Source organism: Mesocricetus auratus, unplaced genomic scaffold, assembly GCF_017639785.1.
Source record: "Mesocricetus auratus isolate SY011 unplaced genomic scaffold, BCM_Maur_2.0 Super-Scaffold_6723, whole genome shotgun sequence".
NCBI classification, from domain to species: Eukaryota; Metazoa; Chordata; class Mammalia; order Rodentia; family Cricetidae; genus Mesocricetus; species Mesocricetus auratus.
The window spans coordinates 6495381-6521870 of record NW_024429183.1 but is presented as its reverse complement, the minus strand read 5'-3'; the positions used below and the strand labels follow the sequence as shown (position 1 = coordinate 6521870).

The 26490-nt window shown below is 50.2% G+C and overlaps 1 protein-coding gene across 1 annotated transcript in view; it reads left to right on the top strand.

The window, feature by feature from the left end:
* The window catches only part of LOC101831493 (c-Maf inducing protein), a 190723-nt gene that overhangs the window by 27808 nt on the left and 136425 nt on the right, over positions 1-26490 (top strand). The gene's annotated exons all lie outside the window — the stretch shown is intronic.

The window sequence follows — 26490 nt, the reverse complement described above, 5'->3', positions numbered from 1 at the left end:
GGCCAAACTGGGATTTATGGTTCAACACAGAAAAGAGTTTTAGGACAAGCTAGTAGGAAGCAGAGTTGATGATTATCACAAGACTTTCTGTTGTTTTTGGTTTTTGCTGTTTTGTTTCTTTGTTTTTCAGATAGGATTTCTCTGTGTAGCCCTGACTTGCTGGCCTTGAACTGAGAAATTCTCCTGCCTCTGCCTTTGGAGTGCTGGGATTAAAGGTGTGTGTGCTATTAAATATATTTCAATATATTTAATTTAAACTTTAAGAACAATGATTAGGAGAAAGAGTTTTTTGTTTTTTCCAGAAAGAAAACACACCCAAGCTCCTCAAGAGAGAGTCAAAATTGTTTCAGGTGTTTTGATATAAATATCAGATTACATCTCAAAGAACTGTTAGGTATTTTTCTTAAAATGTTTATTCTTTAAAAAAGATTTATTTAATGTATATGGGTATTTTACCTGTGTGTGTGTGTGTGTGTGTGTGTGTGTGTGTCTGTGCACCACATTCTGCAGTGCCCACAGAAGCCGGAAAGGGGCATTGTATCATTTGGAGCTGGAGTTACAGATGTTGTGAGCTGCCTGATGTGGGTGCTGGGAATCAAACCTGTGTCCTCTGCAAGAGCAACATCTTCTCTTAACTGCTGTACCATCTCTCCAGCCTTCCTTTTAAAATTACATGCGTGTTATGTGTATATGTGCACTCCCGAGGGCAGGTGCCCTGTGGAGTCCAAAAGAAGGGACCAGATACTCTGGAGCTGGAGTTGCAGGCAGTTGCGAGTCCCCCAGTATGGTTGCTAAGGACAGAATTGGAGTCCTGTAGGGCACTCTTAACCACTGAGCCACATCTCCGGCCTTCCCCCTTTCTCTCCTTTGATAAGTGAGATTATAGGGTGCCTCTGGAGATACATGGTATGGGATTATAATCTGATAATGTAAAACCAGAAACCATTATGTCGTTACACCAGAGGTGTAGGAAGTGTCCTTTCCCTGTGCAATTTCTGGTGTATTTCTTAGAAAAATGACAGGTTTACAAGCTGGGAAGGGAGAAAAGCCTTAATCAGTTGCTAATTGTGCTGTAATTCTTGCTTCTTTGCTAGAGGGGAGCTTAAGCTGGGTTCCTGGGCAGGAGCTTGCTGACCTTTCCTAGGAATGCCTGGCTTGGAGGAGAGTGGCTGGAGGTTTGGTGCATGAGCTGGGGTTGGGTAGGCAGTCTGGGGTCTTCTAAAACCCCCAAGCTGGGGGACCATCCTCAATAGACTTCTCTAGGTCTGGTCTCTGGGGGTCACTCATGGACTTGTGCTTTTGTCGTTCATTGGCCACAGTGGTTTACAAATGGCTTCTAGACTTCCAGTCTTCTTCATTTTTCCTGTGGGGACTGTGATGCAACTTGAAGGTGGTAGACAGAATCCTTGGCATACCTCTTGCCATCCAGGTATCTCCCTTTAAACTTAACAACTTTCCAGTTTCTGGGTAGGGTATTGTGTCTAGTTCTGACCAGCGTCTCCACCCTATATTTAACTATTGCAAGAATGAATCAGTCAATATTTGTTGAGTAGCTACTGTTTGTTGGGTTTCTGCTAGCCATGGGATTTTGTGGCAGCCAGAACAGATACCCTGTGCCTCAAGTCAATGAATTGACAAAGTGTGTCAGGCTTCCACCTTCTCCTACCCCGATTGCTAGGTAGCCTGGAGGCTCACCAACAGACTGTCCTCCTCCCAAACTCCTCATCTGTCTTTCCTGGTCAAGTTCTTCTGGCAAATTGGTTTTGCTTTTGCTGGTTAGACCCAGAACCAGTTCAGGGAGTCCAGGAAGCAGAAACTACCTGTGTTGGCTCCTTGGGGATACCCAACAAGCCCTGACTTGGACCCAGGTGTTGGACTGTGGTTGCTATAGCAACCTATTATCTCTTCCCCCACCCACCTCACCCCTGGGCATGGACTGACTTGTGAGTTGAAGTCCATCTTGTTTCTTTGTAGACCAAGCTGGCTTCGAACTCACAGAGATCCACCTGCCTCTGCCTCCCGAGTGCTGGGATTAAAGGTGTGCCCCACCACTGCCTGGTCACCATCTTGATTCTGATGGAGAGAGGGTTCCTGCTTGGAAATACCTAGAGTGAAAGCAGGCCTCCTCATCCTTGGACCATGGATACTGGGACCTGGTGGTGATGCTAGGTTCTACATCTCTGCTGTGATCTGTGACTTAAAAGCCCTGATAGAGTCTTGATAGATGGGCAACTGATGGAGGCATTGGAAATATTGAGCTGGTTTTGTGCTAGGGAGTCTCTGGAAAGGACTGGGAGACACCAGAGCTCGTTCTTCAGCCTTCTTAGGATGGCTCTGGGTTTCCTGCTCCATGTTCCCATGTCTTTGCTAGCGTGTGTCACCCTCTTCTGTCCACACATCCCTCCTCATTTACATTCTGGTAACCAGAAGACCTCTTGTCCCCCCCCCCAATTTTCTTGGTGGCTTCCGACAGCAGCAGCTGCCCACTGTGAGCTCTCTATCAGGATGACCTGGAGCTTGGGTTCTACCCAAGAGGAGGAATCTTGCCTCTTATTCTGATGTCACCCATGTTGAGCCATTGAGAATCCTTTGCTGCTTGAAGGTGGGATTTAATTCGCTGCTTCCCTCTTGAGGGTCATCAAAGTCATTTCTTAGTTTCAAGTCTGAAATATGTCCTGTGTACATCAAGTCACAGGTGATTGAACGGAGAGGGAGGTGACTGGGTGTCAGGTGATTTCTGTGTGTTCGGCTTCCTGTTGTCCCTCTGGGCAGAGGGGGGAACCCATGCTGGTTTATTTTGCTCTTTTAGGACCTAGCCAGTGCGAATAAGATTGAAGAGTTTACTGCACACATAGGGTGTGCCAGGCTCCTTGTCGAGAACCTTAGGTCTTTTCTTTAGCCACTCAGACACCACTGACACAGACAAGGGGCAGGTAGTGGTTCTTGTTTTCATCTTTTCTTTGAAACAGGTTTGGTCTCTATGCCCCAAGCTGGCCTTGAGCTTGAATGCAGCCACTCTCCTGCCTCAGCTTCCACAATGCTGCAAATACAATCATGGTGCTTTTTACCCCCTCGGCAGTGCTAGAGAGGGAATATAGGGCCTTGGCATGCTGGGAAAGTGCCTTGCCACTGATCTACTTCCCCAGCCCTGAAATACACACTCCACTTATCCCTCCGTGTGGATGGGGGAGTGGAGGCAGGAGGTGTTGCTAGTGACTCAACCAGCTGTGACTGATCTGTGTTACTGAATTGTGGGCTCCACAAATTTCTCTGGGTCTTGCCCCCTCCCGGAGCCTGTTCCTCAGCTGCCTGAGTTTGTGTCGGAGGCTTGTGACTGTGGCTCCCAGATCTTCTGCCCAGGACTGGGAGCTTGACACTGTGCCTGGTCAGCTGAGATGGCCAGTGTGGTCAGACCAAACCAGCATAGAGGTTGAGAGAGAGGAATTTCTGTTACTGTTCTTCGTCAGATGTGCAGTTTCCTTGGACCAGCTATGAGGTTTGGTGTAGATGGACTTCAGATTCGTGTGTGTGGTGTGGTGTGATGGGCGCCAGAGGACAGCCTTAGGTGTTGTTCCTCAGGCACCATCCATATCCCCACACATACACCCCCCTCCTTTTTTTTTTTTTTTTTTTGAGACAGGGTTTTTCATTGGCTTGGAACTTTTTAAGTAGGCTAGACCTGCCAGCTCCAGGAATCTGCTTCTGCCTCTCTAGCATTGGGATTACAAGCACATACTACTATGCCTGGCTTTTTTAGAAAGAGCATTTTAGTAATGTGGGTTCTAGAGATTGAACTCAGGTCCTCATGCCTGTGCATCAAGTGTCCTCCCAGCTCTCTCCCCAGCCTGCCGGGAGGGTTTTGGGTTTGCCTTGGTATGCAAGTGTCAGTCACATCACAGCACACGTCATTCCTACGTGCAGTTACCATGTGTCACTAGCAGAGTGATTAGAGATCAAATCGAAGTGGACTAGAGCGCAGGTATTCACACACTCTGCCAGGGCCTCTGAGATGCATCAGCCACCCTGAGAGCAATCCTAGAAACAGACAAATGCATCCCCATTCAGCAGATGGACTAGTTGAGGCTATTCATTTGTTAGTGGGTGCTGTCATATCCCATGTGAATCTAGACAGAGGCAGGACCAGGGCAGTGCACTTGAGGTTCTCGAGTTCAGTGTCAGGGGCTGCAGGAGCCATGCAGTAGGAAATGCTTTCCTTGTGCATTGGCCTGCCTGGGCATCCTCCCAAGCCATCTTGCATGGGAGTGCACATACTGACTCTCCAAGTAGATCACAAAGTGTCTTTTTCCCAGGCAGACAGTTTCTGCATGTCCTTGGCTCAAGGGGGTGCGACTGGAGCAGGTCAGCCCCTCGCCCAATCCCCAAGAGAGACCCAGGCTCCCCAGGAACTAATTTCTTAAGAGAACTTTATGGTGCTTAACTCCCTAAGAGAATCCAGATGCTCCTTGTGGCCGGCACAGCTGCAGATGTCCTGGCCAAAGCCAACTTGGTTTGGAAGCTCAGCTCCAGCAGCAGCAGCAGCAGCAACAACAGCAGCAGCAGCAGAGTCTGGAAACAAAATGAGCGAGTTGTTCTTGTCCATCCTCCCTCTTCTGTGCTCACATCAGCTGAGCTCTGACCTCAGGCATCACGTATTCCGTATCCCCATCCTCTTTGGGTCAGAGGTGCTGGGCACTGAACAGGACAAGGGATGTGCTACGTTCAGAATGTGGGATTTGTGGTGGGGGGCTGCCGAGGTGATGACATTCCTCTGGACGCCAGTCCAGAGGAATGCTCTGCCTACTGGATCAGGGTCTGGGGTCCTGAGAGTGAGCCCTGGTGTGGCTGGGAATGGATGAGAGGGACAGGGGCTGGCTCTGACCACCTCTGTCCCCACAGAGCCTCTCTGAACTGTCAGGGAGCTAAGATATGACTTCTTAGAAATGGAAACCACCTACAAGGAGGTGGCCTCCACAAACTGGCACTAGAATTCCTGAGGTCCCGGGAAACCCAGTTCAAACCTGGGTGGTCAGGGGCAAGCACTGGCCTATTCCAGCACTGCCCAAGGCCTCAGCCCCAACCACACAGCCCTGCCTGCCCGGTGAATCACTTTGAAGTGAGGGGTTCCGGACCTGTGGTGGACTCAGGGAGCCGGCTTGGCGGGAATGGGCAGGCTGGGCAGTTTGTCCCGCTGGGTTTCCAGGCAGCTCCTCCTCTCTGAAGAGGATGCCAGAGCCACAGCACCAGGGTCTGGAACATGGATCATAGGCTGAGGTCTAATGACACTTCCTAGCGCTGTGACATTGGACACGTTATTCCACTTCTTAGAGCCCCGGCCTGACTTATCTGTGAACTTGGGACATCATTGTGCCGCTTTCAAGGGGTCTATGCGAGTTGTCAAAGGAGAAAATCATGGGAAGTGTTTAACTTGGTGCCAGGCACAGCATGGGCCTCAAAGCAGCTTTGGCAGGTAGCCTTCCTTCAGAGTTCACTCAGGACGGTGAGCTGGCCTCGACAGCACCAGGCATCCTGCATGGAATTACTGCCTTTGTTGCCTGCTGTGTATGCTTTGGTTAGGAGGCTCAAATGGGGTGCTCTGTCTATCATGTTTGGCTATATACCAGAGGTCAACTAAAGTTGTCTTTTTCTATTTCATACTTTTTAAAAGCGTTTTTTATTTACCTTTAGTTTTATTCCCACTGATGTGAAGGTGTCAGATCCCTTGGAACTGGAGTTACAGACATATGAGTTGCCACATGGGTGCTGGGAGTTGAACCTGGGTCCTCTGGAAGAGCAGTCAGTGCTCATAACCACTAAGCCATCTCTCCAGCGTGAAAGTTGTCATTTTCATCCACTTTGCACCGTTCTGTTTCAAACAGGTCTCTTAAACAACTTGGAGCTTTCCACCATAGCTAGAGAGACAGGCCCGTGAGCCCTGGAGAGCGTCCTCTCTCTACTTTCCCAGCATTGGATCATTGGTTTGTGGGTCTGTGCCTAGCTTTTTGTATGGGCGCCGGGGGTTTGAACTCAGGTTCTCATGCCTACACCACAAGCACTTTGCCTCCTGAGCCATCTCCTTAGCCCCGACACTACTTTTGATTGGCTGACGTTAGCATCAAAAACATGGGTATATTATGTAATTGTTGCTTTGGCTTCCGAGTAAAAGCCGAGAGGCAGTGACTGTAGTTACCAGGAACTCAGGGTCTGGAAGGAGTCTGCCTGAGTTTAGGTTCTTTTCCTCCCACCCTAGCTGTGTGACCTTCGGTCTTTAATGAGGGTCTGTGAGGCAGCTCTCCACCCTTTGAAGGGGAGATGGTGCTGCTACGGTGGTCCTGGGTCCTCTTTATCCAGGAAGGCGGATGAGGCCAGATAATGGAACACACTTATTACAGGGAGGCTGCACAGAGGGAGTGTGATGTTGTCATGGTTACCGCAATCAGCCCTTCATCCTGGCCAGGGCTCTTTGTAACCTCCCCCGTTCTGGGCAGTGCTGGTTTTCTGGTGAGAGTGATGCTCTGGTGCCTTCTGGGGTGGGTCTCGGTTTCTCCTGCTTCCCTTCTGCTTCAGTGAAGCCGCTGCCTGGGTCCTTACTCTTGTTCTGTGTATCTCAAAGGAAGTTCATGGTGGGATGGGAGCTTCACCAGGATGGAAAAGTTGGGTCTAAAGTCCAAGCCTGTCACTGTTGTTGACACTTGACCCAGGCAGAGTGATGAGTGGCCTTGTGGTCTTTTCCATAAGGTCTCTTTATGGTTCGTTCTCTCCTTTTTTATTTTTTTTAACTTTTGTGTGACATGTGTGGTGCATGTTTGTGTATGTGTGCACGCACATGCATGTGTTGGGCCAGAGATGGATACCAATGTTGTTTTCAGTGGCTTTCCACCTTTGTTTTGGAGACAGAGGTCCTTACTGAAACTAGATTTCACCCACTTTGCTATTCTGGCTGGCCAGTGAGTTGCAGGGTTTACTTCCTCCACTCCAGGGAAATGACGGCCACCATACCTGCTTTTTAGGTGGGTGCTGGGATCCAAACTCAGGTCTCCCTGCTTGCACAACAGGCACTTTCTCCAACTGAGTCTTCTCCCCATCTCTTTTTTTTTTTTTGGTTCTATTTGCATTCTTCATTTTGCTTGTTCATGCATTCTTTTTTCATCTGTCTTTCAGTTTTGAGCACCTCTGCTGTGTCTGAACCTCACTCAGGCAGGTGTGGAGTTTGGCGTTGGTAGGAAGTTAAGGCCCATCTAGTTTCAGGTCTGCAACTTCCATCTGGTTCAGTTAGAGCTACCAAACTGCTTGAGCCACTTGCAGAGGCTCTAGAGTTGACTGGAGGGATCAAGGAAACCCCTCTGTGCTCCTTCAGTTAGCATCTTCATGGACCACTCCACCCGGGGGGGGGGGGGTTGGAATGGACAGGGAGGAGGGGAGGTAGTGTCTGTACCCTAGTTCCCACAGGGGCCTTTACAATGGAGCGTCAGCCTCCACACCTGCAGAGACAAAAGTGTGGCACTGCGGTGCTGAGGTTGGTGTGCTTGTTGAGCGTGCAGGAAGCTCTGGGTTCAATCCCCAGTGCTGCATAAACCAAGTGACCAGGCGAATACCTGTCATCTCCTCAGGCACATGTGCCAGGTAGAGGCAGCGGGAGTCAGGAATTCAAGGTCATCCATGGACTTGGTCTCATGTAGCCCAGGTTGGCCCTTGAGCCCTCTATGGAGCCTTGAATGACCCCGAGGTCCTTCCTGATCCTCTGGCTTCCACCTGCCCAGTGCTGAGTGAGATTACTGGCCTGTGCCACCACACCCAGTTTGTGCTGTTGCTTGGGGTGGGGCTCAGTGCTTTGTGACTGCTAGGTCCTCTATTAACTGAGCTACATCCTGAGCCACTAACTTTCATTCTTGGTGGAAAATATGGGCCACACTCCCTGCCCTGCCTCCCTTCTGTGGCTTTCATGAGGATCAAGAAAAATTATATATGAGAAAGTTCTGGGCCAGTTCCAAAGCCCTGTACACGAGAATTCTCCATTCCCTTCCCTTTATTTAGTTGCCAGCACAGTGTAAGGAACGTTAAAGGGAGTTTTTAAGAAGGGAATATCTCCTTACAACTCTACCTCCTTAACATAACCACAGCAAGCCTGCACTACATAGTCACACCGGCTGGGCAGATGGGATGCTTTCGGATGAATTGTGTGTGTGTGTGTGTGTGTGTGTGTGTGTGTGTGTGTGTGTGTGTGTGTGTGTGGTGGTTCAAGAAAGGGTTTCTCTGTAACAGCTCTAGCTGTCCTGGAACTCACTCTGTAGACCAGGCTAGTCTCAAACTCACAGAGATCCACCTGCCTCTGCCTCCTGAGTGCTGGGATTAAAGGAGTGTACCACCACTGCCTGGCTTTTCAGATAAATTCTTTGCTGGTTCATTCTTGCTTTCCTTGCTGTCCCAAAGCCTAAAACGAAGCAGCAGACCCTGGTCACTTGGCCTCCTTCCTTGTTGGAGCTCCCGTGCTGCCTGGATCTGGCTGAGGACTCTTTCTTTTGACTTCTTATTCCTCTGGGTCTCTGCCCGTCTATATATTTCAGTGTCATTTTGAGCATTTGCAGCACACCGGCTCTTTTTCACTGTCCCCTACTGCCACTCCAGAGCTTATTTGTAGTTTTTCCAGGCCATCAGCTCCCTGTGGCCTGCTCCAAAGTCCCACTGTGCTCTAGGAAGCTGCCTCCTGCTAAGCCCTACTTCCTGTCCAGTCTCCCCCCCCGAAGAAAGTACACTGTGAAAGATGGTCTGTATGTTGCTTGCTTTTCTTTCTTAATGAAGAGGAGCGATGCTTGGGAAGCTCCCAGGAAGCTGGGCCTGGGTCTGAGCAGTGCATTGCTTTGGGTAAGGATGAGGTAGACCTTCTCCTCAGAAGAGCCGACGCCATCCGTGATGGATGCTGGCCCCTGAGTGCACATAGCCTCCTTCCAATGCCGTCCAGTCACGTTGATCTCACTCTCTCTTTTCTCTTTGGTTTTTGGAGACATAGCCTTGGCTGTCCTAGAACTCGCTCTGCAGGCCAGGCTCAAACTCACAGAGATCCGCCTGCCTCCGCCTCCTAAGTGCAGGGATCAAAGGCGTGCGCCACCACCGCCCAGCTGGTGTCACTCTATCTCTTTCCCCTTAATTAACTTCTCCAGTTGAAAATGCTCCTGCTTTTAGTATTGCCAGTCAACAATTGACATAGAGACATGAGTGCCTTTCGCCCCTGGTATGGCCTCTGCCCTGTGTCCCTATCACTCCGTTATTAGGGCTGTTGTTAGCAACAGAGATGTATGTCCCCTCTTCTACTGGCTGCAGTTCTTGGGGTGAAAGAGTAGAAAAGAAGGCTTGGCAGCAGGGGCCAGGGCAGGGAGCCAGGACCTCAGAGCTACCTTTGTTGGGTTTGGGGACAAACACTTTTGAGGAGGAGGCAGAGGTGGAGGGAGGAGGGAAACCTGGAGGGAGGGGGAGATGCCGGGACAGAGGCCGGCCACAATAGGCATGGTGAGACATAGGTGAAGAGAGCAGGGGACAGTGTGCCTGGAGCCAGAGCAGGGATTACAGGATGAGCAGTGGGGTGTGGGTGTGCGTGAGAGATGCCAGAGACTGAATGAAATAGGCTTGGGAGGGAAGGGAAGCCAGAGTCACACCCTGCCACCATCTTCCTGGGAAACTTGAATGGGAAGTTGTATTAGTTACTTTCCTAGTTGCTGTGGCAAAATGCTTGAGTAGAGCAGCTGAAGGAAGTTAGTGCACCGAGGCGGGAAAGGTCTGGTGGCGGGAGCGTGAGGCAGCTGGTCACATTCAGTCTGCAGTCAGGAAGCGGGAGGGGTGTGTGTGTGTGTGTGTGTGTGTGTGTGTGTGTGTGTGTGTGTGTGTGTGTGTGTGTGCGCGCGCTAGTGCTAGCCCTCAGGATGCTAGCCCATAGGGGGCTGCCACTCCTGTTTAGGGTGGGTCTTCTCCTTTCAATGAATTCATTATAGATAACCCCTCATGGACACACCCATTTGATTCTAAAGGGCATCAAGTTGACATTCAAGAGTAATTACCACAGAAGTAGAGCCACAGTTGGGTCTGGGCAGCCTGGGCTCCTCCCTGGCAGCATCCTTTTTCCCAGCTGTTCCTTTCAGAGTCATGAGTACAGTTCTTCTGACACACAGATGTCCCTGGCATGTCAGCGTTATGGAGCAACCCTGCCCATTCTTCCCTTGGCTGCAGCAGCTTGAGGAGGCACCTGTCCTATCCTTAGCTACCTTCTGCTTGTAAAGTGTTGGTAGGCATCCACGTTGCCTGCCACCTCAGCCTGCGGAGACTTCTGTGGAATGAGATCTGCTGCTCACCTGGAGCAGGCCTGGTACTTGGTGTGGACTGTATACAAGGTGTGCCCTCAAGGTGGTGACCTTGGATGTTGGTGGTGTGAGGTGATCCCCTATAGGTGACATTCAATTAAAAAAAATTACACATTGGGGAACTGAGGTGGGGTTAGTGTAATGGTGGTAATGTTTCTGTGAGACACAGAGCATGCACTCTGACCCTCTACATAGGACAGCCAACAGGAAATCAGACTTCAGGAGGCCAGGTCTGTCCCAGTTCTGACTGGTGGCCCCAGGATTGACCAGAGCCAGCCTAGCCTGGTTCAGTTTCAGGTCTAGCCTGTGCCTCTCCTGGTTCAGGTTCAGGTTCAGGTTCAGGTTCAGGTCTAGCCTGTGGACCGGTGGTTCCTCCTAGAAAGTCTTAGGAAAGATGACTTATTTATTAGCTGATTTTTATCTCTCAAACATATAAGAGACATGAGTGTGCAAAAAACAAATAAATACAAACATTGCCCTAGCTAGTTTTATGTTAACTTGACACAAGCTAGAGTCATCCGAGAGGAGGGATTCTCAACTGAGAAAATGCGTTTGTAAGATCAGGCTACAGGCAAGCACGTAGGGCATTTTCTTTTCTTTTCTTTTTTTTTTTTTTAGGTTTTTACGAGACAGGGTTTCTCTGTATTGTTTTGGAGCCTGTCGGTCCAGCCTGGCCTCGAACTCACAGAGATCCACCTGCCTCTGCCTCCCGAGTGCTGGGATTAAAGGCATGCGTCACCACCGCCCGGCGGGCATTTTCTTAATTAGTGATTGTAGTGATTGCCTGGGCTGGTGGTCCAGAAAACTGGCTGAGCCAGCCATGGAGAGCAAGCCAGTGATTAGCACCCTCCATGGAATCTGCTTCAGCTCCTGCCTCCAAGTTCCTGCCCTGTTTGAGTTCCTGTCCTGACTTCCTTCAATGATAAGGAAATATAAGCCAAATAAACCCTTTCCTCCCCAAGTTGCTTTTGATCATGGTGTTTTATCACGTTAGTGTAACCCCAATGAAGGGAAGGATTTAGCATATACTAGGAGATAACCAAGATCAGAGAGATGTATTAGTCTCATTTACCTATAAGAAGAATGTTCTAGAAGCTTCCATTCCAAGCACCTCCTGGCTCTCTGAAGAGTTTCCTGGGTGAAGGAATGGGGCTAGGTTGGTGCTATGCTGTTGGGGCCCCTGGTGACCCAGGTCAGCTTTAGTTTCAGGTATGTCTTTATCATTCCTGTGTGTCCTGAGCCTAGTGCTGGGGACTCAGATCAGTGCTTGTCCATACACGGGCTGAGAACTGAGCAGATGTGGGAGTAGGGATCTCGTCCCGGAATTAGCCTGTGTTGACCCAGCAGGTGAGAAAGCAAACACGTGGCTTCTCTGGCTGCACTTAGGCAGAGTGAGGACCTCTTCCTCCTCACCCACAACTGTTGGGCCTTCCTGGGGAGTCTGGGTGGCTCCTTATTTCTGGGAGGAAGGGGCACACTGCCTGTAGGAGGTTGAGCATCGGGAATTTGGAGACCGTGTACAGTGTGCTACTGGTGTAGGGGAACCATTGTGCTCCCTTACCACTGGCATGATGCCAAGAGCCACACAAATGTCCAGGACAGATACCCAGTCCTACACTGATGCTTAGAGACTGTACTTTAGGCAAGCCAGGTTTCCTGTCTGAACTTTTGAGTTCCACTTCTCCCGGGGCAGGTTCATTTAAGCTGTCTGCCTGGGTTTGAATGATGTGAACTCATGGCTAGTGCCCGGCCCTTGTAAATGGTGGATGCTCACCAAGTGTCACCTGGGATTGTCATCACCTGGGTTACTGTCATCACACAGGAAATGTACTTCTATGGTCCAGATGGACCTCTCTGGCTTGTGGGGAAGGGAAGGCCTTGGGAGAGTGGGCAGTGACGGGGTGCAGCAGTTCGGATGTACCCAGGCGTGCCCAGAGAGAATATGTAGAGAAAAACAAAAGAACCCTGCCACACCATTTCCTGTGAAGGAGGAAGTTGCAGATTTCCTCCCTGGCGTCCAGGGAAGGATGGGACAGGCTGCTCAGGGTGTGACCCACGTGGGGAGGACGGTGGGTCTGGCTGGAGTGGCTCTGTGCCCAGAGCGCGGCCTTCCTCCTGCTGGCAACCCCCGGCTGGAGCCTCTGAGCTCCTTCCCCGAGGAGCCAGGTGCCCGGGGTAACTTGGATCATCTCTTCTCTTTTGTGCTGGGTGGATAGCAAAGGGTCTGAGAGGCCCAAGGCGCCTTGAGCTCCCTCCTCTTGGGAGTCACCGCCCTCCCTTTTGGAGCCCCCTCCCCCATTCCTTACTGTACCGCGGGCTGTCAGTTTCTACCCCCTGTTCCGAGGGGACTGGAAGCTGTTGTTCTTCGGCCTTCTTTCTTCCAGCTCCGCGCATTTGTGTGATAAGTGTCCTGCGCGCCCAGAAATGAGGAACTGGGTGTGTGTGTGTGTGAAGGAAGTGGGTACAGTCGTGCTCTGGCTGTGAGGGTTTGATAAGCCTTTGGCTGAGCGTGGGGCCTTCATGACCCTTCAGATCCAGGGTAGTAAGCTCATTGTTGCCTCAGTATTGCCACCTGTAGTAATGAGTCCACTTTAGGGTTGCTGTGAGTGGCAAGAGCAGGGCCTGCCCACAGGGAGTGTGCTCTGTGGTTAGTTGTTACTGCATTCACTCACCCTAAGTAAGCATATTTAAAACTTTCTCTTACATTTATTTATTTTACGATGTTTATGTACACGCACACATGTACCAGGGTGCGCATGTGGAGGTCGGAAGACAACTCGTGGGAGTTAGCTCTTTCCACCATGTGGGTCCTGAGACTTGAGTTTGGGTCGTCAGGCTTGGTGGCAAGCTCCTTTAGCGGCTGCACCATCTTACAGGTCTTAAAGTGAATACTAAGCTGATGTTTGCCGAATGATCTTCGGGTTGAGTAATCATGTCTCTGCTTTTCCTTCATGAAGCCTCTGCACATTGGGGTGGTGGCTCCCCAGCAGCTTAGGCGCCAGCATGGGCGGAGTCTTGGCTTTAAATTGGGTGGACTCTGTCCGAAGGTTTCCAGTGAACTTGGTGTCTCTTCAGCCGGCGTGATGGAGATAAGGCTCATCAAGGCACACCATCCAGGGTGATGTGGGTATTGGGCCCCAGAGACTCCAGAGCACAGTTGGGGTCCCCAGAGTCAAGGGGATCCCAGCTTTGAAAGCTATCATCCTACCTTTGGGCTGCTTCCTGGATAAGTGTCATCTGACTTTGAGAAGGGTGTTTTGCTGAAATTAGGGGAGGAGGAGCAAAGGGCAGGTTTAGGAGGGAGAGAGCATCAGATGATGCCCAGGACACCTCCCGAAGCCTGGCATGTGGAACTGTGCTAGCCTCTGCTGGCCAGTGAATGCAGCAGTTGGGAAACGGTTGCAGAGATGGCCTAGGTGTCTGGGCTCTGGGAAGTCTTATTGAGGAGGAAGCTAAGCTTCCTGGCTCCCAGAGAAGGCCTTGGGTACAGGTGGAAGTAGTGGTTTTTATTTGAAAGTCCCTTCTAGGCCTGGTAGAGCCTGCAGAGTCTGGTAGCATCTTCCAGGTAAAGCAAGGCTCTAGGGCTACCCTTTTAAGAACAACCTTCCTCTGGGAGGCTCTTGAATGTTTCTTAGACCTTGGTCTGGCCTAACTTCCTTGCACCATAGCCCTCAGCAAGTGAGCCCAGGCTGCCTGAGCCCAGGTCCCACAGAGCTGTGAGCTGAACGCCGCCCCCACCCCATGCTGCTTAGCTTGGCAAGGTGAGCTCTTGGAACCCTTTGCAGAGGACTCTGAGCTCAGCTTGTAGCTTCCAGAAGGGACTATGGGGCTCTCTCATTGCTCCCTCAGGATCTGATGATACAGCCCTCTCTCAGAAGTCCCTGCTGTCAATGCTGCTGACATCCTAGCTAGGCAGGCTAGCCCTCTGAGGGCATCTGGGCCTTGGCACCTGAGAGTTTGTTAATCTACAACCACACTGGACTTGGGAGCTCAGGATGCTAGCCTGCTGGATTTCCACAGCGCTCTGGGCTATATGAAGTCACCACCTGGGCCCTGGAAACTCCTTCCATATAGGGCCTCATTGGTCCCTCAGCGTCTGTAGCCCAGCAGCCATGTGGATAGCCTCCTTTGCTTGCTCTGCTCCAGGGGGGTGAGGAGGGGAGCTCCCTTTCCCCCCCACCTGCTCTTCCCCCCACCTGCTCTTTCCATGGCAGCATCTGTGCCTGCCTGTTACTTCCCATGTTTGATGTCTAGGTGGGCACTGGGTTTCAGTTTCCTTTTCCCTGTGTGGCTCACTCATTCCCACACCCTGTTCCTTTGTTCTCAGAGTGGATGCATGGCAAGAAGGCAGATTCCTGGGTCTTGTATGGGCCTGGGACGCCCTGGTTACCGCTGTGGGCCCCTGGGTGGACTTGACTCACTCAGAACTTGGTCTTGTGATAGCAGGAGGCAGGGGTTGATAAAATCATGTAACAGATGCTGGCACAGAACGTGGCCCCACGCACAGCCCTAGTCACATGGTGTCCCTCTCTTTGTCATGACATTTCCTCCTTTCCTGTTTAATTTCTATAAGAGAAATATCCTGGGGACTATGGTACACTTTCCCTAGAGTATGGACACAAGCATCTCCCGTGCCCACAAGTGGGCAGACATTTACTTTTGCACAATCTCGAACTTCTAGCTCTTGAGTGTGCACACTGCCTCTGAGTGTGCCACATACCTCTTGGAGTGTACCAAATCATGTGTCTAATAGTGTAAGTGTCCACATACACTGTTTTTTATTTATTTTCAACCAGAGTCTCTAGCACAGCCTCACTTCAAACCCCTAACTTTCTGTTTCTCAACTTTTTTGGCGGGGAGGGGCACTGGAAACCAAACCCAGGACCTCACACATGCTTGTCAAACACTACCACTGAGCTATTGCTCCAGCCTGGTATTTATTCTTTGTGAAGTGCACGTATGTGAAGCATATGACCAATGACACTAGGAGGTCGATAGTATTATTAGCCTTATTTTACAGATAAAGAAACTTAGGCCAGACAAGTTAGGTTACCTGTTTGCAGGGAGCAAGGCCAAGATTCCATTCCAGTTTGGCTTCAGGGTATGGTCTTAAGTCATACACAATGCTGTTTTTCCATGCTGGTGTGCGTGCGTGCGTGTGTGTGTGTGTGTGTGTGTGTGTGTGTGTGTGTGTGTGTACATGCATTCACGCTCAGCTCATTGTAACACCTGCAAGCACAGCTGTGCATATTTACCAGCGTGCATATGTGACTGTGGAAGCTTCCTTTTCAGGGCCGTGGGTGCACAGGCCTCACATGTATGCATTAAGAGGACTCGTGCACAGTCTCCATGCGTTTGCACTTCACGCACGCCTCACCCTTCCCCTGATCTCCAGAGCCCTGGCTAGGTTGCCCTTTGCTCTCTGGCTGGAAGGTTGGGAAGTGAGTGCAGTAGGCCCGGATTCTCCCATCCATCCACTTCCGTACCTCCTCTCTCAGTCTTGTGACCTCACTTTCAGAGGCCGTCCAGGCCCCCTGTCCTCATCTCCCATTTGCCTGCCCAGCTCCCCAGTCTCTTCCCTTTTCTTCCCCCAAGTCTCTTCCCTCTCTCCGTCAGGGAAGAGACATGGGGGATGGAAGAGACTCCCTGAAGTCTTCCCACTACATCATGGCAGGGAATAATTGAGTATTATCCCTTCCAGCTATTGGCTACCAGCGGCCCCCAGCAGAGTCTGTGACTAGAACAATGTGTGGAAACCTGGCCCGGCCTGGATTGGCCTGGCCCTGCCCAGCCTAGGGCCTGCAGTTGTTGCTCTAGACTATCTGATTCAAGCCTGGGCTTGTCAGCTGCTGAGGCACTCCTATTTTGGCCCCATGTTGGAAACATAGATTCCTCTGCCCTGGCTTTGCCGATACCCCAGCATCCTCTGGGCTGTCCCTGTCCCTGTGTCTTTGGAGATGGGAGGAGTTGGCCCTTCAGCCCTGTTTCAGGTTCCCTCTCTCCATTCTGTACTCTCCGGTATCTGGGTCATTACATCTCTACCTTTCATTTCCTAGACAGTCAATTCTCAATGTAGCTTTTTGACAGGAGGTCATGGTTGTGGTTTAACGTGGCTTTTGGGCCTTTTATTTTTATTATTTTTTCTTTTATTATTTTATACATAGTAATACTTTGTCATATTTAGTTCTTATTGCCCTTTTTATCCCCTCCCCCAACATCCTAACATGATTTCCTTCTGCTTTCATGGTGTGTGTGTGTGTGTGTGTGTGTGTGTGTGTGTGTGTGTGTGTGTGTGAGAGAGAGAGAGAGAGAGAGAGAGACAGAGAGAACTTTTTCTTGGCTACATTGCTGAAAAAAATGACTCCCCTCTCTTCTCCCAAGGGAGTTCAGCAGCAGGGGAGTCTCATGAACACCTCTTCCATTAATGGTGTAATGTTGACAGGTCCAATATTGTGGTGACCAGAGTTGCTGTGAGTTAATGAAAGCAAGCATTTGAACCTTTCATTCCCCCTCCCCTCCCCCTCCCCCTCCCCCTCCCCCCTCTCTCTCCCCCCTTCCCTGTGCCTAGGCTCAAGCACCTGCCTCTTTTAGAAGTTCCCATGAACTGAACGGGCAGAAAACAAAAACCCAAGTCAATGGGATATTGCCAGTTTGAGTAGGTGTTCCCTGCCAAAAATGTTTAAAAAGTTAAAGGGCTTTTCTGAGCAAATCTGGCGGTTATCCTTTGAAAAACAAGCAAAGGCCAATCACTTCCTGTGGCTTCCTGAAGCCCTGAGCCTGGACCTACCAAGAACTCTAGAATAGGCAGGCACCCCCAGTTTTCCTGGAGAACTCAGACATTTGTGTTGGTGAAATTCCACTGGCCTGATGGGTGGGCTTGGGGGAATTGCATTTTAGTCTCATCTTGCAAATGACTTTCTGAGATCAAGTAATTTGGCAGGAAGCAAAACGGAGAACTTGGGGTTGTGACGCACAGGCAGGCGATGTCCTTCCTATTTTGGGGCTAGTTCTTCTGAGTTTGCTTGCACCATGAAGCCTCAGGGGACTCTAGCCCTCCTTTGAGCCAGCCGCTCTTGGCCTCAGGGGGAACGCTGGCAGTGCCCTGGCCACATGTTGATCTGGCCTTCTTGCTCTTCCTGCTTGACATGTGTCCCACATTCCTGAAGGGGACAGAGAAGGCTGGAGTTGGCTGATGGCTACCATTCTGAAAGGTGTGTGTGTGTGTGTGGTGTGTGTGTGTGTGTGTGTGGTGTGTGTGTGTGTGTGTGTGTCAGGGGCAGCTGTGCAGCGGGGTGTGTGAGACTCTGGTTCTAGGGGAAATCGGGTTCTATCATCAAAGTTAACATTTCCTTACCTGTGAAGGAAGATGACTGCAGGGCCTGTCCTTACTGAGCAAACATCCAAGAGGTACCTCCTTCCTGATAGGTCATTCTGAGCTGCAGGCCTTTGAGGCAGCTGCTGCCGAGCCTCCCCGTGCCGATGGGGAAGCTGAGGTCCAGCGGTATGTGTCACCCGGAGTGCTCGCAGGTGGCCAGGCTGGAAGTTCAGACCAAGGAAGCTGGCCCCATCGTCTGGGCTGTGCTCACCAGGTCTCACTGCCTCTCTAGATGGTGTTGCAAGAGTCCCACCAGGAAGATGACCACTGGTTCTGCTTTGCCTGGGGGCAGTCCCAGCTTCTGATTGCTATCTTAGTAAAATGGTCATCCAGGTCACACCCCATTCCATCTTCAAAGAGGATCTGTGGAGGGGGGGTCACATGGTCTCAGAACCTCAACTAGTGTGCCTCAGTTACTCCTAGAATGGAGGTGTCTTCATTTATTTCATTCACTCTTGGGAGGTCCTTGGGCATCTCGTCAACACCAGACACTTGTGGGGAGACAACAGACAGAGCCAGCAGCTCTGGGAAGAGAAGTCACACACCCAAAACCCGCCCTTCTAAGAAATTCAAAGTATGATTCCCCTTGCTTTGTTTGGCAAATCACTACAGTGTAGCCATTGATAACTTCTTGCTTGCAGTGGTGGGGTGGAGGGTGGGGGAGAGCGAGACTCTGGTGTTCGAGAACTTTTTTTAAAGCTGTGTTTATTCTTGAACAGGCTGTCTCCAGGCTGTGGAGCCATTTCTGTGCCCAGGTGCCTGCTCATTGACTTATCTCCATTGAATGGCCACTGCGCCGTGTCTCTGGCCTTACATGCTTGTCACCGTTTCGCCCGGCAGCGAGGGAGAATGCCTCTGAGCCCCTGTTTGTTCCTGTCTGCAGACCTTCTACAGTGGTTGCAGAAGGTGGCTGAGACACCCCCTTCCTAAAGACTGCTCCCTTTGCAAAACTGTAATCTCACTCCCTACAGAGTCTTGGAGTCTCAGGAAAGTCAGGATAGTTGGACACCCTGTTCTGGGAAGAACCCCCCTCTGGGTCACCAGATGGCTTTAAGTGTCTTTCTTAGCCAGACCAAACTTGACTTTCCTCTTTTGCAAAGTGGCTTCTCATGGTCAAGCATCATTAGTTTTATGAAAAGGGTCCAGCCTCAGGCATCTTGCCGGTGTCAGTGAGCATGGCTTTGTAATGCTGTTAGAAATGAGTTCCAGGTCACAAAGGAAGCCATGGGACAAGACACACTTTACACTTGGTCAGGACGGTGTGCTGGGGGCAGGAGGGGGGGGAGCAAATGCACGGGGACAGGAAGTACAGTTGGTTTTTATTCTAGCTCATGTGGTGGCTGTGTCTTTTTCTCATTTGCTGGAGTCTGACCCCACAATCTTATTCAGTTGGCTAGTCTGAAGAGATTCAGGGCACAGGAAATGGTGGAAGAGGAGAGAGGTCCCTGCTCCAAAGAGGAAATGGTCACTGCTCCAGGACATCTACTCCTAAAATAGAGCAGGGGACCCTTGTGTAAACAAAGGTTTTACTGGCTGGGGAGAATTAAAATAAAAAGTCTTACAAGGTGAGAGAGCTAAAAAGATCTTAAATAATTTTTTTCTGTAAACACATTTTTTTTTGAATCATGATCTCACTGTACCGTAGCTTTGGCTATCCTGGAACTCACTATATAGACCAGGCTGTCCTCAGACTCACTGAGATTGACCTTCCTCTGCCTCCTCCTGAGTGCTAGGATTAAACCACCACACCTGGCTCTAAATGTGAGTTTTGCAGTCTGTGATAGAAAAGACTCACTTGCTGTTTCTTACAGTGGTAACAAACTGTCTTGGGGAATTTTCTGACTCTGTACTAGACAATAGATGTTATCCTTCTGGTCTCAGTGGGACACCGGATGATGGTCCTGCCGTACAAACATTGCTCCTTTTTACTTTTTTTTTTTTTTTGCGACAGGGTTTCTCTGTATTGCTTTGGAGCCTGTCCTGGAACACGCTCTGTAGACCAGGGTGGCCTCGAACTCACAGAGATCCGCCTGCCTCTGCCTCTGCCCCCTGAGTGCTGGGATTAAAGGCATACGCCACCAATGCTGGGCTCATTGCTCTTTTTTAGATGTGGCTCTGGCTATCATATCTCTAAGTGGGGTATGTGGAAATGAATTCTTAATGTCTTTTGTCTTGTTCTCTGAGGTTGCCTGAAGTCTGCGGTCATAGCCCAGATCTCCAAGCAAGGATGGACGTTACCGGGACAGAATGAGAGTGAGCAGCTGACATTTACTGAGCGTGTCTCTAGACCGCTGGCATCATGTGATACTCACTCTGTATTTAAATCCTCTCTGGAAAACCCTCATTTTACAAACTGGTAGTGGAGCCTGGAAAGGGGTCAATTATTTCCCCAGTGTCATAAGATGTTTGCTGGGGCCTGAGCCTGCCTTGGTTGCCCTTCTGGCCTGGGCAGTCCTGGTCTACATCCCCAGTGGACTTGCAGGCTGCTTGTTAAAAGAAGCAAGTGACGGAAGCAGAAGGAAGGGTAGGGAGCCTACCTTCAAGCAAGTTGACATTACAGTGATGGTTTCTATGGTGTATTAGAAACAGCAGGACAGCTGGCTTTCCCTGTCAAGAGTTCCGAGAAAGGGATACCTTCAACCAGGCTCTTGAATATACTGGTACAGGTAGCCAAGTCGGGTCCTGCTGCAGTGACAGACAGCTCTACATGTCAGTTCCTTGACACCGTGCCAGATGTTCAGGGCACACGGCAAGAGGGCTTTTTTTCATCTGCTCCCCCGGGGCACATTGTTAGGTTTCTTTTGAGTATGCCTGCGCACATCCTGGACCACTGGACTTGGCCTGCTAGTGAGGCTCACACTCCTCACATGCTCCGACCATGTGGCTGCACCTGTAATTCAGAGGGCCCCTTAGGGATGCAGGGGGAGGGGAAGGCTGGTTCTGGTGGAGGGCAGCTGACGTATAATTTTGCCTTCAGATCCCCAGGCTCTGGGCTGGGATAGGCTTCCTATGGACAGCTGCCAGTTCCTTTGCCATTCATTTCCCTTCTGGTTTCAGAAGGGGCAGAACCCAGGCTGGAGGCTTCTTTGGCCAGGCTTGTGGGGCTGGATTTCTTTCCCATCAGGTCCTGGGGATAGTGTTAGAAAATTGTGAGATTGTGAGTTTTTTTTTTTTTTTTAACTAAGACCCCTTTTCCCTCCTGCACTTTCGAATCTCTCTCTGCTGAAGCATGTCTGGTTTGAGTTGGGGGTACAGCTGTCATTGACAGAGTGCTAACTAAGTGTTAGTCACCCCATTGTCTCTCCTCCAACAACTTGGGCTGTTTTTAGCCCCACTTAATGGAAGAAAGTCAGGACAGCATTCATCTGTATCAGGCATAGAGCAAGGCTCAGAGGCGTGAAGGGAGTCTTCTAGGCTGCGCAGCTGCAAGCTGGCCTACCTGGGATTAGATCTCAGCTTGTGGTGTTCTGGGCTTGCGTGTGCAACTGGCCCACAGAACTTACTGAATCAGGTCCTGAGGCAGTCGCTACCAGAAAGGGATTTGAAAACATTTTCTACCCTTCAGAGAAAGCCCAGGGAGATCTTGACCTCTGTTTCTTGAGAAGTGGAGCTTGGCTCAGTTACATTCGGCCATTTCATTATATAGCAAGATCTGATCCTTTAACTGCAATTTATTGGTCTTAAAAAAAAAAAAAAGTAGCAAAACAGACTTGGCCTTGTATCATGGAAGGTTCATTGGAAACCGGAAGTCACTGCCGGGAATAGTTTAGGAGGGGTGGTTGGAGGTGTGGGCAGACATCTTCCTTATGGAAAGAGCATAATAAGGTCAAACTCTGAAGTTGAAGTAGATTGGTGTTGTTCCTGAAGGCTTGTCCCGCCCCAGATTTCTGGGGGGTTCTGCATACCCTTTCCCTGCAGATGTCAAAGGGGACCGGGAAGCCCTTTAAACTCGTATGCTTGCTGCCTGTGGGGACACAGGAGTTTACTGTGTCTTCTTCATTTGACCTGCCCACCCGAGGGAGAAAGGTTGAGTGATTTGAGTAACGTGTAATTGAAGACGTGGCCTGGAGACCTGACCTGCAGCAGTGGTTTTGTTTCCTGTTAGGTGCAAAGGTGACTGAGTTTAACTGGTGCGCAATTGAGAATGCGAAGCCCTTTTCTGGCTGCATGTACTTTAGAAGATTTGGCTGAGAGGGCAAAGGTTAAACCATTTAAATCAGGGAACCGTTTAAAATATTATTTTGCTATTAAAGTAGGCACAGCTTTGGAGTGGAATGTGAAATTCACAAGGCTTATGAAATTAAGTATGAGGCCTGAATGGAATTCTTGGTTGGGTGGCTGTGTGGTACTCTGCTCTGTGTTGGGGTTTTGGACTTGGGGGCACTTAGCAGTGGGACTGTTGGGGACATTGGCCCAGACTATGTGATTATGGGATCTGTCTCTGTTGATTGTGTGTATGTGTGCATGCACATATGTGTGTGTGTATGATCGTGTGTGGGCCAGAGGTCAATACTGGGTGTTTTTTTGTTTTTCTGAGACAGGGTTTCTCTGTGTAGCACTGGCTGTCCTGGGTCTTGCTCTAAAGACCAGTCTGGCCTCAAACTGAGAGAGCCACCTGCCTTTGGGATTAAAAGTGTGTTCCATTAGTGCTGGGCTTATATTAGGGCATCTTTATCTCTCTGCATCTTGATTTTTTTTTTTTTTTGAGGCAGGGTCTTTCCCTGAACCTGGAACTCACCGCTTCTGCTCTTGGAAACAAGCATGCCCCTGGTGTACCTGGCTTTTTATGTGGACACTGGGCACCTGAACCCAGGTTCTTGTGTGTGCACAGCACGCACTTCAGTAACCAGCCTTCTCACCCTCGGTCACGCCGCCTATTCTCTTCTCATAGAGGACAGAAGTACCCATCCTTGGACCTCTCCTTCCAAGACAGTCTTAGTCCACAGAAGCAAATGCATGCAAATTCTCTTTCGTTTTCCGGCTTGTTTAAACAAATGACGGAATCCTATACACAAGGCCCAGGCTGTTTTTAGTCTAAACAATAACAAGGGTTTGTTGTGGGTTGTGATCCTTCTCTGTGGCTGCAGACTCTTCCTTCATAGGAATTTATCTAAACATTTTCCTGGGGGTGGATGTGTATCCAGCCGTTGGCTCTTTTCAAGTGGCTGTGCCGTCCATCTTTGAGACATTTGCAGGACCATTCCCAGGGTTAAGTGGGACAGCCAGGCCAAAGAGACGCTGTGCCTGTGAGAATAGCGAGAACAGCGATAGTGTTTCCAAGCCTCTGTGACCCTTGGCTCCAGTTGACTGCTGTGGCCTGATCCTTGAAATGATGGGGAGCCATCAGATTTTGCTAGCGGGACCTGAGCAGGTGCCAGGGTGGGGATAGGTCTCCCATCCTAGAGCCTTATCTGGAATGTGCTTAATCAAAACTGGAGCCCGGGGATATGTGGGGCAGGGACACTTGAGCCAAAGCTACCTCACTCAGAAGCCGGACTTGGCGCTTGGGTGTTTGGAGTGTTGATTCCCCTTTGTGCTGGGTGGCAGTCTCCACCGCCAGCAAAGAGTTCCGAGTGCAGTCCAGGCCCCCTTTCACACTGCCGCGGAAGTGGAGACTTTTATGACAGGAAGGAGTCATTTGTGTATTGCTTTTATGACAGGCCTATTTGTCAGGGAAGAAAGTGTCACCAACCCCCACTGCTTATTTGCAGTGAGGCTACTCACGGGTCCGTGGCCAGTCTTCCTTCTGCATTCTCGATGGATGTCAGTCACTACTCAACTACTCCATAGTTGAGAAGATGGGTGAAGGGAAGTTTTTGGACAGGGCACTCTTCCATAGTTCCGTCCACCCACCTCCAACCCCACGGAGTAAGTGTGGCTTGTGCCGTCCAGGTAGGGTGTCCTTGGTTTTGGAGCTGACACGATTACTTTATTTATTTTTATTTTTTATTTTTTGGTTTTTTGAGACAGGGTTTCTCTGTGGCTTTGGAGGCTGTGTCCTGGAACTAGCTCTTGTAGTCCAGGCTGGCCTCAAACTCACAGAGATCCTCCTGCTTCTGCCTCCCAAGTACTGGGATTAAAGGCGTGCCCCACCAACGCCCGGCGACAGGATTACTTTCACATGGACTCCATGTAGAAGAGGTCCTCGGCCCTTCCCATGTCACTCTACCTCTCACATTCCTGAATTTAGAATTTTTATTTTATTATCACCAACATGTGCCTGGCAGCGGGTAGGCACTCACGGAGCCATGCTCTGCCTCCCCCCCCCACGCTTCTTTCTCTTTCTTCCATTCGTCCTGAGAGGTTGAGGCGGTGAGACCATGGAAGTAGAGCCGTGCTCCTCAGATAGCCTGGGGATGCAGACTCCTGCCTGGGGCCCAGGAAGCCTGCCTAGGCCACCCAAGGCTTGCTTCCGTGTCTCTTGGGAAATCTCTGCTGCAGCTGCACGTGTCTGGCCCTGTCACCCTGCTGTCTTCCTGTCCTTCCTGAGCAGTTGGGAGGTGGCAGCTGGCTGCCCTGGAGGGCTGGAGCAGGAAGTAGGAGGGATAGGGCTTCCAGCCCGTATCAGTTTGATCGCCAAATGGAACCTCATTTTTAGATCAGTTGGCATTGTGGTTGGAGATGAAGGTGCTTTTCTCCTGTCTCGGATGGGGCATCTGGCAAAGCTCCACTGACTTTAGCTTTGACTGACCCTAAGTGTCTTAATGGGACATTGACCAGCATCCAAAGCATTCCTTCACCACACTGCTGCTCCTTCCAGCTATGACTTCCGGGTCTCCAGGTATTGTGGGTCCTTACCTCTGTCCAAGGGCTCCACAGAGGGACCTTTGTGTCCTTGGGTGGGAAACCATAGCTCATCAGAGTGGCATTGCCCAGGTGGGGCCCATGATTGACACCTTCTTCACTGAGGATGGAGATGCTAGGGATATCACTTGATGGTGAGTGTCTGCAACCAGGCTTGATCTGGTCTGCTTGGATGGTTTTATTTATCTCTTGGGACAGTCTCTTGTGTGGCCTTTTTTGCTGTCAGTTCCCCATAGTAGTAAACTGAAGCTTAGTGGCCCAGTAGGACATCCTTGAAGTCACACACATAGCCAGAGAAGGGGCTGGGATTTAAACCTCTAAGGGGCCATTCCAGAATCTCACCACCAGCCTTTTCAGGTGCTTTGTCTGGACAACTGTACATAGGGGTTCTCATCAGTTAAACTCCTCATTTGGGGAAAGCATGTGCTGAAGCCTAGAAGAGCCCCGTCACCCACATAGCTGCACCAGCAGCCAACCCACTCCTGACCCGTCCTGTGGCAAGGCTGAGGTGTGGATGCCCCTCAGTTCCGTGGACACCCCTCAATCCGCCTCAGTTCTCCTGGCCACTGGATTATTTTGATGCAAGTTCCCAGTGTTGTTATTTCTTTAGAGGTCATTTAAATGGTGATCTCCAAAAAAGTAGTCTCCCTCCCTCCCTCCCTCCCTCCCTCCCTCCCTCCCTCCCTCCTTCCATCCCTCCCTCCCTCCCTCCCTCCCTCCCTCCTTTCCCCCTCCCTCCCTCCTTTCCCCCTCCCTCCCTCCCTCCCTCCCTCCCTCCCTCCCTCCCTCCGTCCCTCTGTGTGTACCCCATTTGTAGGTGTTTTTTTGAATGTGTGCATCCTGTGGAGGTCAGACAACAACTTAGAGGAGTCTTTTCTCCTCCCACTGTGTGGGTTCTGGGGGTTGAGCTCAGGTCATCAGACTTGGTGGCAAATGCTCTAACAGGTTGAGCCATTTCATCAACCCCCTCCACTTTAGTTTTTGAGACAGGATCTCTTGCCCATTCTGCAGCTAACCAGCTCAACGAGACAAGCTAGCTTGGTGAGTGAGCCTAGGGCGTCTTCCTACCTGCCTCTCCGTGCTGGGGGTTCCAGCACTCGTTGCCACATTTGGCTTTTTACATGAGCACTGGGGATCTGAACTCAGTTTCTTATGCTTATGTGGACAGCACTTTACTGAATGAGCCTTCTCTCCACCCAGGTCTTTTAACTTACTTTTTTAGTTTTTGAGACAGGGTCTGGCTGTCTTGGACTCATTATATAGATCCGGCTAGTCTGTATAATGAATTCCATATAAAATTCACAGAGATCCTCCTGCCTCTGCCTCCATGTTGCTGGGATTAAAGGTGTTCATCACCACAGCCATTTTCTGTTATCTGAAGTCCAGGCATTACTCTTAATTGCCTCATAAGTTATTTTCACCATGGATTTGTTCAGATAAGAGTTCAGATATAAGCTGGGTGGTGGTGGTGCACTCCTTTAATCCCAGCACTCAGGAGACAGAGGCAGGCGGATCTCTGTGAGTTTGAGGCCAGCCTGGTCTACAGAGCGAGTTCCAGGACAGCCAAGGCTGTTACACAGAGAAACCCTGACTCGGGATGAGAATGCAGATCTGGTTGTCACTGCATGTCTGCCTCGTTAGTCTCTAGAGGATTTTAAAATACCTTTTCCATCCTGTAGCTTTTCACATGGAGGCCCGGCTGAACTCTTCCTCATGGTATCGTTAGACAGCTCCTCTGAGCGGTGCATTTCCTGTGAATTTCTGATCTCAACCTGTGCTGTGCAGTCCCACAGTTCCCAGCCCCATGTGACCTGTGAGCTCTGGAAATGTGGGTGGTCCTAACGGAAATGTATCAACACATTAAATAGATGTTTTCTATAGAAAAAATCACCTAACCTATCTTATGGATACATTTTTAAAATATATTTGTTACATGTTGAGATGATAACATGTTGGCTATATTGA